Genomic DNA, 19,033 nt, shown 5'->3' with positions numbered 1-19,033 from the left:
GTACGCATGTAGATTATCATTGAATTAACCAGCTGAGTCTTTGGGCCTCCGATATGCAGCATTACGATATCAATCATCGCAGGTTTAGACGTTACACAACTGTAAAAAGAAAGCCAGTCCCCCACCTCCACTTTTGGTGCAATCCTTCCAACGCTGTAAGCTGCAGTAATTATTGCCATTGGTTTCCTGCACTGAAGCGACATGAGGACGCCCCTACCAGAATTAGCGGAGAATGTCACAGTTCCCAATGAATAACCATCGTGTCACCTGGTCTGACAAATGGCGTCACCTGGCAACCCGTTTCTCTTAGATCAGACCATCTCGCAATAATTGTCTCTATCAGCGGACCGCCCGATTTCATCACCTTCAAACGCCGCACTTTCGTCAATCATGGGAAAGCTAATTGGCCGAGTTCAGAGAGTTCACTAATCACCGCTTCGGTGATCCGCCCATTCCTTTAGATGTTCGGGTAGCAGAAATGACGTTCCGAGACGTAATCACTGCTGCAGCCGATTGCCTTATACATACCTGCTGGTCGAATACCCAAAGTGACACCAAACATCCAAATGAGCGAATGAGCTTGATGAGCTACCAACACTGACACTGCAAGTTAACAGTTTGATCGGTCAACATAAAAGGAACAAGTGGTTCAATCATCTGAAGAGTTGCAACATTGGAGCCGGAACAAGTTAATTGTAGACAACGGTTAAGTCACTCTCGAAACCTGGAAAGTTACGTTTGGCGATGTTTCGTTGACTGATCCGAAGAGGTGAACAAGTTATTTCAATCGACAGTTTGTAGAGCACAATTTCTAGGGCGAAGAGAAGGATACTACGTCGCATTCGATACCTTCCTGTCGAGGACGAACCACCACAATTTATTATTAAACGCTAAATCATCGAAAACATTGGCCCTTATGGAATTTCTATGTTGATACAGATGGATATGCTTGGAGTCGAATATCTCACTGTCGCTGGCCACCCACAGAAATCTGGAACCCTTTGAGGCTTTAGTCCTCCCCAGAGTTAGAAACAGCTATCTAGTTGCCGATCATCAGTATGGATTCCGTAAGCAGCAGAGCACGACAACAGCGCTGCACGCCATTACCACATTTATCAAAAGCTTTTGATAAGGTCAGGCACTCCACGCTGTTTGAGGACATTGAGCAGACAACTCTCCGGCCAAGCTTGAAACGTTCGATAGTCAATTATAAGTGTGGACGCCAGTCGTACGTGGAATTCAGGAACAAGAAGTCCAAACGCCGTAGAGTGAAAAAGGGAGCCGGCAACACTTGGGGTGCAGATAGAGTTTCTGGTCGGGAATTCCCGACCCGGGAATTCTCGATTTTTTTTCGGACGGGATTTCCCGGGAAATTTTTTTGAAATTCCCGGGAATACGGGTATTTGCATTTTTCGTATATAAGTCTTATATTATTTCTCTTATAGTTATTTAATATTGAAAATATATTGGAATAGCGATTATTCATGTCCCGATAATTCGTAATTCCCGATCATTTGTAACAAACTTAGGGTCCATAGTAAAAATCGCGATAATTCGTGTAATGTACATACATTTTGGTCCTCTCAATAATTGTTGATTTTTCTGGATTTCGAAGTCTGTATAACCTCAATAATTCTGAACTTTTTGGATCCATTTCCTTGTTGTTCTAGTCCACATTTTTATTAATGGCATTCTTGAAGTATATTAATTAGCTAAGATATAAAATCTGTGATCTATCCGAATTGTTGTTTTCTACAAAATTATTGTATGTAATATTAAAAACTGTATACTGTGCAAGTGGCAAATCGTGTATATTAGGAATGGAATTCAGTAATAACTATAGTATGTATGTTCGTATAAATACGCCTCTATATCTTTGGTGCCGTCGTGGTGCAATTGTAAAGCTTTGTACACAAAAGGTCAACCTTGTAAAAATCTATTATCAACGGATATATTCTATGATCGACACGCCCTTCGAACCATAAAAAGAACTCCCCATATCAGTGACCTAAAAAATAGAGTCGCACAGCACTCTTTGATAAGAAGGAAGCCTTTGCGACGATGGTCGTGGGAAACAGCAATAAGCTGTTATATAAGCTTTGTTCCTTCACGTTAAAGTTTCTTCATGTTTTACAATTTTTAACTAGGAAAGCGTCCTTAACCCCAAAAAGTAGTAAAACTGGAAGCAATTTTTAAGAGAGTGAGAGAGAGCCAAAATGGCTTTTCTTTGTGTAATAAGTGGAAAATCTGTCAAACTACTGATTTGACATTTATTTGACAATTAAGGCAAAAGGAAAAAAGAAAAATACGCGCTTTGTCAAAGCAAAATAAAATTAAATAAAATAAAAAATTTAAACCAGTGAAATAAAAAACGGTGAAATTTATTTTGTTTGTTATTTTTTTTAAAGCAGCCATGTTTGTTTTTTGACATTGCTGCCAGATCTACTATTTTTCCGTTTCTTTACTTTTGTGCAACAGTTGCTACTTTTATTATTAAACAAGTAAAGGAACAAAGCTATAATCTCCGCAAATTAGTCAAGAAGAATTGGTTGACTTGAACAGCTGCCATATATGATGTATTGGTACTTTCAAGATTTTGGCGTATCGTCTTAAAATTGTTCCATATTGTTCCAAAGAGATAACTAATGATACAACTATACATATAAGGAGTATTTATTTACTTTATGTTTGCTTTCTGTTACGTCTATGCCCCACAAACTCGATTTCTCATAGTCCCGGGAATTCCCGGGTTCCCGGAAATGAGAAATTTGTATTCCCGATTTCCCGGGAATGAAAAAAAGTCGGGAATTCCCAAACTCTAGGTGCAGATAAAGAAACCTTGTTGACCACATATAACGCGATATTATGTGATACGAATTGAAAAAAGATTCAAACCTGTCAGAATACCGCCCTTAGAACAGCAACAGGGTGCCTCCTCAAGTCTTCAGTGGACCTTCTACATGAGGAGGCAAAGATTCTTCCAGTAAAGCAACATAATGAGATGCTTTCGTTTGGTGCTACCGTGAGAGCCATCCCAATCACCATCTGCTGGCTAGACCCGACACATTCAGGCATATCAGGAAGGATATTCATGCTCTATGTAGGGAGGTCCAACAATATAGGAGAGAACCTCTAGATCAACAGGCATATCAAGCAGGTTTAATAATTATTCACACGGATGCAGTTGCTAAGGCCATAAGCGAATATAGTGTGAATAAAGTTCTCTTGAGTACATCCCCATCTATCGTAGCTGAGGAGCGTCAGCTGCCATGAAAAACCAGAGTAGTTTTGGCTCAACTACGCTCAGGATATTGCAGTCGCCTAAATTGTTATTGTGCGGGAATCTATCGCGCCGTGCAAGACATATGCCCAGTATGTGGCATGGGCCCGCACGACACAAATCACCTTTCCAACTGCCCCGCCAAACCTACTCATCTAACTCCTGTGGATCTGTGGCAACATCCCATCGAATCAGCCATTTTCCTGGAAGTGGAGATAGACCCAGAGCCAGATTGAACAGAAGAACGAACATACAGACATAATAATAAACACTGTTACAACAACAATACTTTTGACTGTGCCCGGTCTCACAATTAGGAGGGTTGGCGTTTTTTATTTGGGATGACGACTTTTTTTTTTGCTTTTCCAAATAGGCAGTCATAATCCCATAGTCGTTGTTTTAATACTTCATTAAAACAATTTTAATTTATTCGTGGGAAAAATAGGCGATGTTTACCAAGAGTTAAGACAGGGAAAACTACAGTTTCGGATCTCGCCACAGATCCTCATCAGTTCCCTTGTTTCTTGTTTTTCAACAAGAATGTCTTTATACCCAAGTGTCAATTGCTTCTCAAATACATACGTTTCCAAAGAAACACTTCGAACTAAACTCGAGCAACTTCACTTGCAAACAAAACCATAGCAGTGGGAAAGATTGAAAAACAAGAAACAAGGGAACTGATGAGGATCTGTGGATCCCTTGGTAAACATAACCAATTTTTCCCACTAATAAATTAAAATTGTTTTTATTAAAGTACTAAAACAACGGCTATGGGATTAAGACTGACTATTTTGAAAAGCAAAATAGAAGTCGTCATCCCAAATAAAAAAACGCTAACCCTCCTGATTGTGAACACGCAACATTGATCTTTCAGGGAACTAGGCTACCAAATATTAGGTTTTAAATACTGTTGCTTATCATAGCCAGCAATCAATGGCTGAACGATGGGAAAATCATTTGAAAGATTCATATAGTTAATTCCATACTAACTGTATAAATGTGTCAACACTGGCTAGCTTAAAGTCTAGATTTGGACCAAAAATTTTGATTTTTTTTTATTTATACATTAATTGCTGTTGCTTAGAACAATATCGTCAAGAAATAAATAAACTTAAGATAGGAAAAAATATTGGTGTCCGGATTATCGAGGTAAGAAAAATATGTGATGTCCGGGTTAAAGAGAGTACAATATAAAAAATTCTAGTGTCCGGATTACCGCGTTGTCCGGATTAACGAGTGTTCGAATTATCGAGACTATAATGTATATCCCCAAAAGGAACTATGGGTAGATCTCGTTTCCTTTTGTATGTTACATAGAAATGCACAAGGACATAATACCCCTTACCACAATGTATTTTGTAGGGTAGGGCCTTTGGATAAAGGCCTATAGAATTCTGCGTCGATGCGGAAACTTTTTTCATCGAATCGAACTACAGTACGAGCTTTCGTTATCAGGAGTGGTACTTTTTTTGTTCATCCCATAGGCGTTCAAAACTCCTCAGTTTTAAATCAACATATTGTAGCACACAGCTTTGTAATATTCCATATTTAATGCCATTAGTAAAGTTGTCAATGATGAATATTATTGATACCACTTCTCTTTTTTCACCAAACTTCCAAAAATAAAACACACATCAAAAAATAAATGAAATGAAAAAAGAAATAATTGTTCATCTTAAAAACAGGCACGTGTTCAATCAACGGGAGAGAGTGAGATAATGCTCCAACGCTCATTTTCATCATTTCACCAGACTTGTAGCACATTGATATCACACTCATTTACAATTGTGCGGAAGTTGTGATGTCGTTTGACAATTAGCTGCTGCCGATTTGTTTATTCTACCGACTCTGATGTTTACATCAACGGAAGTTCATTAAACCCTCTATCTCATATCCGAAGGAAGTTGACAATTCTGTCTGCCAGCCAATCAGTCTCTCAACTCAACGTGTATTAGTTTTGTGGGAGATAAGTAACAGCATGCACTTGAATTCGTTGCACCGAGTTCTATGAGTTCATTGAGTAGGGAATCCCCTTTGTTAGGCTTGAGTTTATCAAATGTTTATGTCTAAGACTTGTTCCTGTTCTTCTTGGAATATCACCCAAAACCACTTGAAGTTCTTAAAAATAAACAGAATTCACGTGTTAAAGATGTATTTATCTTTACGCACTACACAATCCTGCTGTTTTGGGAACATTTCTCTCTCTCTCACAAAATGTTAATGACCTTTACCTCAATACAAGTACATACATTGTAGAATAGTGAGCCAAGTAGAAAAAGGGAAATAAATTCCCAATTTTAATTTAACTTTTTATCTGGAGTATTTAAATTATTTCACCGCATTTGTTATACCCATTTTACTTGAACAAATATTTTTCAGACTACTTATATGCGGTAAGGATGTTTGGTTGTTGTTGTTTTTTTTCTGTTTGGTGTTCAGCAAACAACATTTAAACAACTCAATAAGTTTTTGTTGATATTTGTGGTGAAATGTAAATGTTTCGCTACATTTTTTCATGCTGCTATTTGTCTGGCTTTGAATGTTGTTCCGATGTTTTTTTCGCTTATTTTGATTAAAACACATTTTCATATGTGAGTAAATGAAAAAAGTTTTTCGACATTTTTTGGCAAAATTTTCTTCGAAAAAAGTACAAAAACTAAAGCACTCATACCTACAGACATATTTTGTATGGATAAGTTTTACAAGTGGATGACATTCAAAAATATATGCGGTCGTTTTTGGATGAAATAGTCATCGTTTGTTGAAAAATTCTCCAAAAAATAGCCCGCAAAAAAGAATGTTGACTTAGGACAAATGAAATAAATATTCCCAGTTTAGGTTTAAATATTCTAGGAAACAAAGATATTTTGTTTAAGGAAAGGTTAAATAAGTATTCTCTGTTCCCCGTTCACCCCTTTATTTTTAAACCAATCTAAAATCCCGTATTATTCGACATCAAAAAAAATTAAACGAACAATTTGCTGCGAATAAAAATTTCATTGAAACATTTACGCCTTTCTAGATTCCGTATTTTGATTTTATTGAATTTCAATGATTATTATTGGACCGCAGCACCGGAAATGGTCGCATAAATATAGTTCACATTACAAGCGCGTATAAGAACGTGCCGTCGACGTGATCATTATTTGATGCGACTCAATAAAATTGCACGCATTGACACCATCGGCCAGTGCGTTGTAAAACAAACGCAACTAAACGCATTGTACTTTTGCAATTGAATAAGCACGCACCATTTTGCTATTTTTAGTCAACAATACTCGTTGTATTGTAATATAAGTGTCGAACTCAAACTTGTGTCAGAAATAAGGAACATTTTAAAAAATGGATAAATATGCAGCGAATGTAAAATACTCTTCCATAACCTATGTATATCTGGAAATATATGTATATGGTAAAAACCCAAAAATGTTTTACAGTCGATGAATCAGAGTTTCATCCTTTCAGAATTCGCAAATGAATTTTTTTAGGAGGGATTCCATAATGTCGACCATTAAAATTAATTTACGTGGAAGTTGTGTTGGCATAAATATAGAAAACGGGGTTAAGCCAACAAGTTTTTTATGTTCCCTTCCGATGTCTGGCTTAACCTAGACCTATGCCCCAGGAAATACTCATAGAATACTCCATGGGCAATATGATACTAGTGTATGATTTATGGATATAAATTCACTGCATAATGCTGACATTTTGAAGCCGGAATTTCGGTGGTTTTTGAATTTTGTTAATAATATTCAAAATAATAGGATTATAGAACTCGTGATTTCACAACGTTTAATGTACATCTCAGGAGTGTTCTCCGTACAGCATCCTAGTAATTAGAATCCAAAGGCCAAAATTTGATGTGTGAATTTTTTTAAAAAAACCTAATTTTTGCGTGTAAAATTTACAAGTGCAATTCAATTTCCTTTGAACCCCGCGTGAATTTTTACGAGACGGATCTACTGAGCCCTTCCGCGTTCGAATTTATCCACTAAAACGGGAGATACCTTAAAAAATAGGAAAATCTCCAAATCAATATTTTGACAAATCCGCGTACTACACCGCGATATTCATTGAAAAATGTTACATAAATGGAATCCTTTATACGTGATTATAATATTTGCAAAAACGTGTGTCATAAATAGACAGCGGAATTTTATGCGATCCCTATTTTTGCTCCGATTAATGTCAAATTTTGAGGTTGGTCATATTTTTGGCTTCTGATTAAATTGCAATCGAAACATATCACATATGCGAAAGTATGCAAAATGCATAAATCATGCATATGCAAATATTATGTTTTGCATATGCAAAATTTATGCATTTTACATATTTTAGTATGTAACAAATATTTCAATAATATCTTCAAACATGTTTACGTGAACATTTTCCAGTTTAAAATTCACTTCAGACAAGTGAATAAAATAGGGAAATGTATAACCACAGCCACGACATTCAAAATACCGAAAATCGGGAGGTATCGTTCTATGGGGCTATACGAAGGCCTGGAACTGTACCGTACCGTTTTATTGGGGCTATATGAAGACGTGGACCTGTGTATACCGCGAAATTTCAGGTGGAAAAATGTATACCCCCAACGAAGTTTAAATACCAAATTGCAGTAATTTCGTTGGGAATTGAGGTCGCAACCTTCAAGTTACCGAAAATCGGGAGGTACCGTTCCATGGGGGCTATTTGAAGACGTGGATATATACCGAAAAATTTCAGCTGGAAAGTTTTATATCCCCAACGGAGACTTAATACCAAATTTCAGCCATTACATTAGGATACTTAGGCCACAAATCCTTGAATATTGTTTTACATATGCTTATTTTATGCAAATATGTCAAAATATGTCAAACTATGCAAAATATGCAAAAATTTCTGGGCCTATTTCGTTTTATTTTTGATAAAACGAGTTTCTGTCTAATCAGATTTTCTCTACGACCATCCTAACCATATATGCATTTGCATAGGATTCCGCTGTCTAGTCATAAATTACAGAGATATGCGAGAAATATGGGTATTGTGTCCAAAGTAGAATATGGAGACACATCCGCGGTTTTTGAAGGATCTATTTGAAATAGGTGTATAGTAACGTATTTTTGGTGGGCGCTACAGAAAGCGGATGCTCATCAAAAGCGTATGCATATTGCCCGACTTTTACCCACTTTAAGGTTTTTTGCATAGTTTGATGCAACTGCGGCACACTTTGGCCGCTGAGTGAAACATCGAAATATGTATAGATATTGAAAGAGATTGATTCGTTGTATTCAAAATCGGATGCGCATCAACTGATTTTAACTAATTCGCGAATGACACGCTTTTAAATTTTCATATTTTTTGAATGATTGTAATTTCAATATTACTCTTAATTTCCTATCCTTATAAGTTATCACAGTGAGCAACTAAGCCTTAGCGATGGTAAACCATATTTCTTGATGAAGTTTTACCAGAGTACATTAATTTTGTATGGGATTTTAGCGAAATAGTTGGATAACTCCCAATGTTTCTAATCAAACCAAAGAATATATTTGGAACAATACTACAACAATAACTTTTTTCTCTTTTGTTGTTGCATTAATATGCAATCATTCCGATGGAAATATTCATGATTGCCCCGTATAAATTTGGTTTCATATTTTTGTCTTGATTCTGTAGATATTTTTAATTTAATTTTGTAGAGGTTTGTACGGACTCTGGGGCAGGATAATTTGGATTTACTTTAAGATTTTTTTATTATTTGTTAATTTTTCGCGAAAATAAATATAAATTTAGTAAATATTCAAAAATTTACGAATATATATGGAATGCTGAAAGCGATTTATGCATAAATTTTCTTATAAAAACAAATCAGACATTTTCAAATATTATTTTCTTTATATGAGAATAAAAACCGCTATAACTTTTGCGCGCATCGGTCGATTTTGTGAACGCCAACGGATTTTAAACCAAGGTTTTTTCTTAACCTCTATATAAAAAACGGTAGTTGTGCTCGCCAAAAATTATTTTAATTCTTATTTTTAAATGGAATTGCAAAAGAAATTTTGTTTTTACCATATATTTAGAAAATTTCTACTAGACACACTTCGTGGGGTTATATAAGCAATTATCATGTCGATGGACAATATATAAGAAGGAGTTCGATGACAAAATCAATCCACTGTAGAACATGCACTGTCCCAGCAAAGTACAAAGTAAACAAGCTACTTTCTGCATTACCAGCAAGCTGAAAAATAATTTGTTATTTAATAAAAAATGTACAAGACTAAACTGCTTACTTTACACCTTACTTAGTAATGATACGGTGGCACAGAGCGTGTGTGTCCGACGACAAATCCGAGGGTTGCGTAGTCAACGCTTACCGTCGGCAAACAAATTTGTTGTTAACAAAAGAACGAACAGATGGCGGTGCACATGTAAGCTTATAAACAACCCTTAATGTTCATACCCGTGGTAGAAGAGAGAAAAATAAACAATTAAAGAGTAAGAGGGCTTATAGTCGGACGGAGCCGACCATATGACACCCTACACCACTTCCGCTGGGCAATGTTTTCAACGGAATTTATTTAATACGATTGCGACACGTTGTGTTATTGATATAATTAATTGATATTTTTGTATAATTTTTTATTGATATAATATGCATCAAAAGAGAGGACGAGAGTTGGTGTTCAAGTTTCGTGTTCGTAACTTGTCGAAACATGGCCCTAGAATTTAAAATTTAGGCCACGAATTAAATCTGGATATTTTTCCTGCATTGTTCAATTGTCAATTTCACAAGCTACATACTCATACTTCGTGCAAAAATGTTTCAGTATTAAAATACAACTGCGACTTCTAATGTGATTATTGAAACTTATGTTATCAGACCACGCACAATGTCGCGAGTTCATATAAACGGTGGCCAAAAATAGAAGGAGTTGGTGAAGGTGCATGCATTTTGGTAAAAGTACTTATTGCTGGCTGACAATGTTGAGGGCAAAAAATTGGGAAGGTCGGTTAACGTTTTAGTATAGCCCGCAAATAACGTTACCTGCGATTTCCATATTTTGAAGATTTTACCTAAGTTTCTCGACCAAATTGGCTGAATTTTTGCATTGAAGGTTCACAGAGGACAACAAAATGTTCTGTTAAAAATTATGAGCATAGGTCCACATTATGATATAGGCCCCCTTTAACGGTACTTCCTGATTTTCGGGAGTTTGAAGATTTTACCTATGTTTCTCAATCAAATTGGCTGAATTTTTGCATTGAAGGTTCCTAGTGACCAACAAACTTTTCTGATAAAAGATATGAGCATAGGTCCACATTTTGATTAGCCCCCATATAACGGTACCTCCTGATTTTCGGGTTTTGAAGGTTTTAGCAACATTATCCACCCGTAATGACTGAAATTTGTTGGTCAGTCATCATATATTTTTGTGGTCTTATTGAATACATCAATTTTTATACCCTACACCACTATGTGGTAAGGGGTATTATGTGTTAGTGCATTTGTATGTAACATACAAAAGGAAGCGAGATAGACCCATAGTTTCTTCTAGGGATATACATAGAATCACTTTCTGAGTCGATTTATGCATGTCCGTCCGTCCGTCCGTCCGTCCGTCCGTTCGCAACATACAGGTCGCATTTGTTGACCGATTTCGCTGAAAATTGGGGAATACCATTTTTTTAGCCGTCGGAAGATCAAGTTCGAAGATGGGATATATCGGTCCACGTTTTGGTATAGCCCCCATATAACGTTACCCCCCGATTTACGGTATTTTGACGTTTTCAGCTACATTTTCAGACCGATTTGGCTATAATTTGACATTTAGGGTTCTTAAGTGTCAATAAACATATATAACAAAACTTGTGGACATAGGTCCACGTTTTGGTATAGCCCCCATATAACGGTACCACCCGATTTGCGGTATTTTGACGTTTTTAGCTACATTTTCAGACCGATTTAGCTATAACTTGACATTTAGGGTTCTTAAGTATCAATAAACTTGTATAACAAAAGTTGTGGACATAGGTCCACGTTTTGGTATAGCCCCCATATAACGGTACTCCCCAATTTACGGTGTTTTGATGTTTTTAGCTACATTTTCAGACCGATATAGCTATAATTTGACATTTAGGGTTCTTAAGTGTCAATAAACTTATATAACAAAAGTTGTGGACATAGGTCCACGTTTTGGTATAGCCCCCATATAACGGTACCCCCCGATTTACGGTATTTTGACAGTTTTAGCTACATTTTCAGACCGATTTAGCTATATTTTGACACTTAGGGTTCTTAAGTGTCAATAAACTTATATAACAAAAGTTGTGGACATAGGTCCACGTTTTGGTATAGCCCCCATATAACGGTACCCTCCGATTTGCGGTATTTTGACGTTTTTAGCTACATTTTCAGACCGATGTAGCTATAATTTGACATTTAGGGTTCTTAAATGTCAATAAACTTATATAACAAAAGTTGTGGACATATGTCCACGTTTCGGTATAGCCCCCATATAACGGTACCCCCCGATTTACGGTATTTTGACAGTTTTAGCTACATTTTCAGACCGATTTAGCTATATTTTGACACTTAGGGTTCTTAAGTGTCAATAAACTTATATAACAAAACTTGTGGACATAGGTCCACGTTTTGGTATAGCCCCCATATAACGGTACCCCCGATTTGCGGTGTTTTGACGTTTGTAGCTACATTTTCAGACCGATGTAGCTATAATTTGACATTTAAAGTTCTTAAATGTCAATAAACGTATGTGACAAAACTTGTGGACATAGGTCCACGTTTTGGTATAGCCCCCATATAACGGTTCATTTAAGTTCATATTTTCGTATAGCCCAGATACCTCCGAACTAGCTGTTAATGGCATTTGAAGTTCCCACGTTATGTACCGATTTTCGATATTTTGAAGATTCTAGCTAAATTTTTTAACCGAATTAGGAGTTATTTGACATTAAAGGCTCCCATCAAAAACTGTCAACATAGTCCCATGTTTTATTATAACCCCTATATAACAGTACCTCCCAATTTCTAGCCCACCAAAAATTGTCAACATACATAGTTAGATATAGGCACCATAAAAAAGGGCCTCCTGAATGAAGCATAAATGTACATAAACATTATCTGACATTTTAACGTACCCACTTAAAGTTGGGGACAGGAATGAAAAGTAATTGTTCCATTTTAGTTCAGAATATTTTATGGTGGAGGGTATGAAAAGTTCGGCCCGGCCGAACTTAATGCTTTTTTACTTGTTTTCTTTAAATACGAGAATTTTCCTTAAAAATGTTTTTTTGAGATATACCCTCAGCCTGTGTGAATTCAAACACTTTTTTCCAAAAAATTTATGTATTTAAAGAGCTTTCAGAATTTTGGGTGTACGAACTTGCCTACAAAAATATATATTTGTATTAAAACTCAAAAGTTATGCAGGCGATTACCTACAGGAATGGACCGACATAGTCCATTTTAGAAATGGGTCGTAGTCTGGGAGTCATTCCTCTTGATGGATATCGCGCCCACCAGTCATTTCAGTTAATCACCATATAATTTAGAGCTTTCGAAGCATTATTTCAGGAAACATGGCCTTGCCCAAACATAATATCGCTGTAAACAGGTCCCCTAGGAGCACCTTTTGTATAAATTTCCAAAGGATCCTCGAACAGAACCTTTAACACACAAAATTTTTGAAAATTTGTGTGGATTTTTCCCCAAAGCGTGGACCGATAGGTCCCATTTTTGTACATAAACTAAGTTTCGAGATCCAAAGTTTGGACCAAATCGGTTGCTCCGTTTATGGGATATCGCGTACCTTTTTTGAGAATACTTTCGAACTTTTGTGAGGAAGGTACCGGAAGGAGTGGACATATTGCGATAGCATAGTATGGACCATCGCAGTATTCGATTCGAGAGTTGAAGTGCGCATGGCTGGTGATGAAGGTAGTGCTTGCTGGCCGTAGGGGTTTTTTATAGCTTTCGAGTCGTTTTCTTAAGAAGTATGGACTTGCCATTCAAAAAACTTGTACCATCGTAATAGGGGCCTTGAGTGCAATCTGTTTCCAGAAATATCAAAACGATTCGGGAGGAGGTCCAAAACTGCACTTTTCCCAAATTTTGTGTGGGAGGTAGCCGAAGGAGTTAACATATATAGTCCATATTATAACCTGATCTATGTCTGTTAGAAATATCACGATGTGCACAGTATGGACCAAATCGGTTACTGCCTTCGACAGTTATCGTGCGCACCATTTTAACGAAAAGTTTAGAAAAAGTTATTAATTTTAGTCAAATCAGGACAAAAATACTTATTTCCACCAATTTTCAGATTTGTACCTTCACTTTGACAAAACTATTTGCTGTCAATGCCATAATTTAAATTAATTCAAATTGAAATGTTTTCTATTAATTCCCATCAATAAATTTGTATTCCGAAATACTTTGAATATACCATTTTTGGCCACGATCGTGACACTGTGCTACGTATATAGGTCTGCATAATTGGCATCAATGGAAAGGTCAAGAGTTCCTCTACTAAATATAACTTGCGGGTGTGAAAAATATCTTCCAGAAATGAAGATATAGTCATTATAGAGCATTCGTGGCGCTTTTTATTGGGATAGCTGTTGCAATTTAGTTTTTTTACTTCGAGCTGACGATTGATGTTTGGGTATAAAAAGTTTTTTGTTGAAGAAGTTATTGAAAAATATCTTCGGTGGAGAATATCCACAAACAAGAAGCAAGGGAACTGATGAGATCCTGTGGCGATGAACGAAACTAGTCTTCCCTGTCTTACCCTTTGGCGAACAATGCCAAACTTACTACACTAATACATTAGTTGTTTTAAAATATTAAAACAACAACAAGGGGATTAAGCCAGACTATTTCGAAAAGGCAATATAGTCATTCTATTAAAATTTTACCAAATTTCATACAAAAGAAGGTTTTATATAAATGTTATAATCTTGGAATAAGACAATGCAATTTAAATCTATTTGTTGTATAATTACAAGAATACAATACAACAATCCGTAGTTGCCGGTAATTTTGTATAACAAAGAATGAAAATAAAAAGAGTCGCACGTTTTTTAAGTAATTAATTGAATTGAAAATTGTTCGTTAAGTTCTGCCTATAGCAAGAGTGCTGTCAAATTTTATTAAAATTTTCATTCATAATTTTCCATTTAATTTTACCGATTTTTGTGGTTTCTCCAAAATGAGTTACAGAATCTAAAAACTAAGCTATTAATCCCAATGCTTTAAAAGTTTTAAACATTTTTCAGTACAGTTCCAAGGGACTTTCTTACTAATCGTAGGCCTAATGAACTAATTCCTTTAGAGGAAAGGAACACACAACATCGAGTTTTAAGGGAATTTGGCTACCCAAAATACTATTGCTTATCATAATCAGCTATCGATGGTTGAAGGGTAGAAACATCATTCGACAGATTCAAATGGTTAATTCCATATTGACTGTATAGCATACAGTGTATACTGAGTCAACAGTGGCTAGCCAGAAAGACGAGATTTGGACCGAAAACTTGGAAAAACAAATTTTTTCTTATTTATACACCAATTGATATTGCTAAGAATGAAAACGACAATGAAATAAATAAGAATCTAATGCTCAAGATAGGAAAAAACATTGATGTCCGGATTATCGAGGTACGAAAAATGTGAGATGTCCGGATTACCGAGTCTACAATGTAAAAAATTCTAGTGTCCGGATTACCGCGTTGTCCGGATTAACGAGTGTCCGGATTATCGAGACTATACTGTATTTCACGATCATTGCCAAACACTAATAATTTTTATTATATTCTCATAGTCGCTTTATCTCGTCGAGATATGAATATTGGGGTTTCTACGACGAATATTTCGCGGTGTTACATGCATTTTTCAAAAAAGAAACTTATAATACCCTCTCAACATTGTGGTGTAGGGTATAATAATTCTAAAAATTCTGAAAATTTTGGATGTAATGTTTTGTGATATCATCTTCTACTTGGACTTGCGTTTGGGCCTTTCCTTGGAGTGTAAACCAAAGGGCTCGTATTGATATGCCTTTCGGGCGGAGGCATCTTTAGGCTACTTAGAAGATACCAAACAGTATAATTTATTTCTTATTTTATATTACGGTTACACTAGTGGTTTTTGCTGGGTTAACCCACTTCGAGAGGATTTATTTGACGTTTGCGCTATCTGGTTAAGTGTAACTGGGGTATTATAATATTTCATTTATTATTTGAAAGTAAGCTTTCGAAAATTGGAAAAACCAATGAATTCGGTTGAAAAATAGATGAGATATGTAATTTTTATACCCACCACCATATAAAGTTGGTTTTTCTTTTTGTGACGCATTGAATACTTATTTGCAACCATTTAAAGTATACATATCTTTGATCAGAATAAAATTCTGAGTCGATCTAGTCATGTCAGTCAGTCTGTCGAAATTAAAATCGGTCCAAATTATTATATCGGTCCAAACTTAGTTTAACTTCGAAGAGGGCCATATCGGTCCACCTTTTAATTATTTGTGATGTCAACATGTGTTGAATAGATATTTTTGTTTAAATATTAAAAAAGGTTTTATTTAAGAAATAATAGATGAAATTCTTTAAAGGATGTTTGGACGATCTATGTCTCATAGAAATATTAGGTCTGTACGATACAAATTCGTACAAATTTTTACTGAATGCTGTTCGATAACAAAATTATGCAGCAAAAGAGAGCGAGTTTGGAGAGATTTTTGGAGAGTTTTATGACTGAGAACTTGCAAATTTTTGCTTGGAAAATTTGTTCCGCAAAAGTTTGCAAGTCTGATCAGCTGACTTTTAATCACCTATTCAATGTAAACAACTCGAAATTTTAACATTTTTGACCAAGATAATTTCACAATTGCACATTTTTTTAGATTCTAAAGCGTTGTGGGTAGGATTAAAGCATTAAATAAGTAAACTGCAATTTTAAAATTTATGTTTTAGTTCCATTTGGTTTAAAATATGAAAAGAAACAAAAACAAATTTCATACATTTTCCGAAACAGCTGACTTTCTTCCAAGTTTTTGCAAAATGCTGTTTGATAACTTTCTGAATTTTTTTTTCTTGAGAGAGTAAAATTCACTTACAGAGGTTGCTGGAACTGACTGAGTGATTATTGCTGGGAAAGTTATCGTACACACCAATTATGATGTGCTAAGTATGGACCAGATTTGCCGTGCGAGCCATTTTAGCGAAGAGGTGGACCGATATGGCTCATCTTCGAACTTAAACTAAGTTTGGATAAAATATTACGAAAGCCAAATTTTGGATCCGTTCGAGAGTTATTGTGCATCCAGTCAGCCAGACGGAAGGAGATAGCTAAAACGACTCCAAATTGTCTGAAACAGATTTCGTCTAAACATAATTGTGGTGCTCAGCGCCAAGACGACCTAACCCACATGTCCACAAAAATCAAGTAGACTATAGAGGTCCAACCAGAACCTTTTGAAATAACGATTAAAACAATTTCATATTGCATTGATTAACACTAGGTAATACTATCTTCTAAAATAATACAATATGGCATCTTTTATGTCCATAATTTTTGGTGCAGATTTGATCAGCCTAATTGCCAAATAATAGCTAATTCCTTCTTTCCAAAACTTCAGTGTCCTATCTCAATTTTTGCGGATTATCAATTTTACCATAATAAAATGGAAATTGGTGTTCGAAATTGGCGCGAAAACTATATGTGTAGAAGTAAAAAATGATTTATATGCTGTTTTATTGATATATTTTATCATTTTTGAACGAAAAAAAATTATTAAAGAGTGGTATTGAGTCTTCTTTGGGCCTACAAAACTTTTCCCCGGAAATGTGTTAGCACTGGTCTACGTTTTTTATTTCCCACAATAAAACGGTACCGGCCGATTTTCTGGGGGTTTTCAGGGATTTAGCTGCGTTATTCTATAGACATGGTGGTAATTTAATACATATTTAGTCTTCTTTGGGGCTACTAAACTTCCCTTCATAAATTTGTCAGCACTGGTCCATGTTTTATATAGCCTATAGCGATTTTAGGAGTTTTCAGGATTTTAGCCTTACTCTCCTACAGAAATGGCTGTAATATGGTAACTCTCGATGGGAGCAATCTATTTTTTCCAAAATTTGCACATCGTATTATTTCATCCAGTCATGTATTAAGTCGGAAATAGTCCATATCAATTCCGTTCTTTTTGGCATTAAGGGTTCGTAGTTATCAAAATACTTCTTCGCCAGTAGTTGTGGACATACATGAATCCACGTTTTGGTATAGCCCCTAAACAACAATACCGCCCAATTTCAAATATTGTACAAAATTTTAGCTGACCAGATAAGGTTAGGTGGTAGGTAGTTGGTAAACGAAGTGTTCAAACAAATTCGCCTAAAATTGTGGGCAATGGTACTTACGTAACGGAAAGAAAATTATTTATTCCATATTAGTTCAGAATACTTCATGGGATACTTGTTTTTCATTAGGTAAGTACCTAACTAAAGGATTTAAAATTTTGTATGTAAAAGCTATACACATCACCAAAAAAAAGAAGTTAACACCCCCCCCCCCCTAGCTTAGATCCTGGCTACGCCCTTGATAGCATCAGAATAAGAGGTATTAGTGGTATAAATCCCTGCATATATTCCCCTTCTTTGCTATGTCACCATGTCCAGCTGCTTTCCCTAATTTCATTTTGCGTAGAGCCACGCTGAGTTCGTCCTTTATAACGGGTTTCTTTGTCTTCTTGGGTTGTTGAGATTTCTTCGTGCTATCACCTTTAAGTCGTTCATTAAAATATTTTTTCCATCCTTCTAATATTTTTAATATAATAATATTGTTCTGGAGAAAAGTGTTTGGTTTTCATTGTAAGGTCTTCCTGGGGTTAAAATTTCAAAGCGATTTAAGACAGGCATTACAGTTAATCATAACCCAACATTTAGGGCGTTTGTGGGGACTCCAGTTTTTTTTTTTCAATCTACAAAACGTTACTCTTATTACAAAACGATAGAAATAAATATAGGTATACAAATTTGTGTTGGTTTAACCTTCTCCGAATGTAAGACCGTTTCAATGTACTTTACGCGTAGGTGCCACAGCGTGCCTGAATTTACTAAATGATAACTGTAAACCGAATACGGAAAACTGTTTTGTAATTCTTAACTTGAACTTTTTGTAACGAATAATTTCTCCCACCAACAATAACTTCTTTCAATTGTAGTACATACTCTGTTTAGCAACCAACCCCCAACTCCCTGTAGTATTATCGCAGAAATTGCGAAACAAATGTGACGGTCAATTCTGAATTAAAAATCATTCAAAACTGTGAAAATAAAATTGCATTTATATGTTTCATATTCCAAATAGAGCAATGCATATCTCACTCTTAGTAGAACTCTCCCCTTTTTTCATTCACTAACAACAACAACAACAAACAAAACAAATATTGTGTTATTTTAACGATATTGAATTCCTTATTCTGGAGACCGCTGCTGTTTGATATTCACTACAAAGAATTGCATATCAATGAAAGGGTCTTCGCTCACCCTCAATCCATTTACCAGTATTGGATTATTTATATGCCATTAGGGAATGCTAAAAATATGTCACAAGTCTTAGGCAACCGTGTGTACGTAAATTGTACATGCTGCACAATCAGAAGCAGTAGCACACGTTGGATTCTGGAGTGAATTAGCAACAGCAAACGTTGCGGGTCGAAACAATAATTCACAATC

This window comes from Musca autumnalis, unplaced genomic scaffold (genome assembly GCF_047663935.1).
Source record: "Musca autumnalis isolate F117 unplaced genomic scaffold, ASM4766393v1 scaffold_3, whole genome shotgun sequence".
Classification (NCBI taxonomy): Eukaryota; Metazoa; Arthropoda; class Insecta; order Diptera; family Muscidae; genus Musca; species Musca autumnalis.
The sequence above is the reverse complement of the archived record's forward strand: the minus strand, read 5'-3'. Positions refer to the sequence as shown.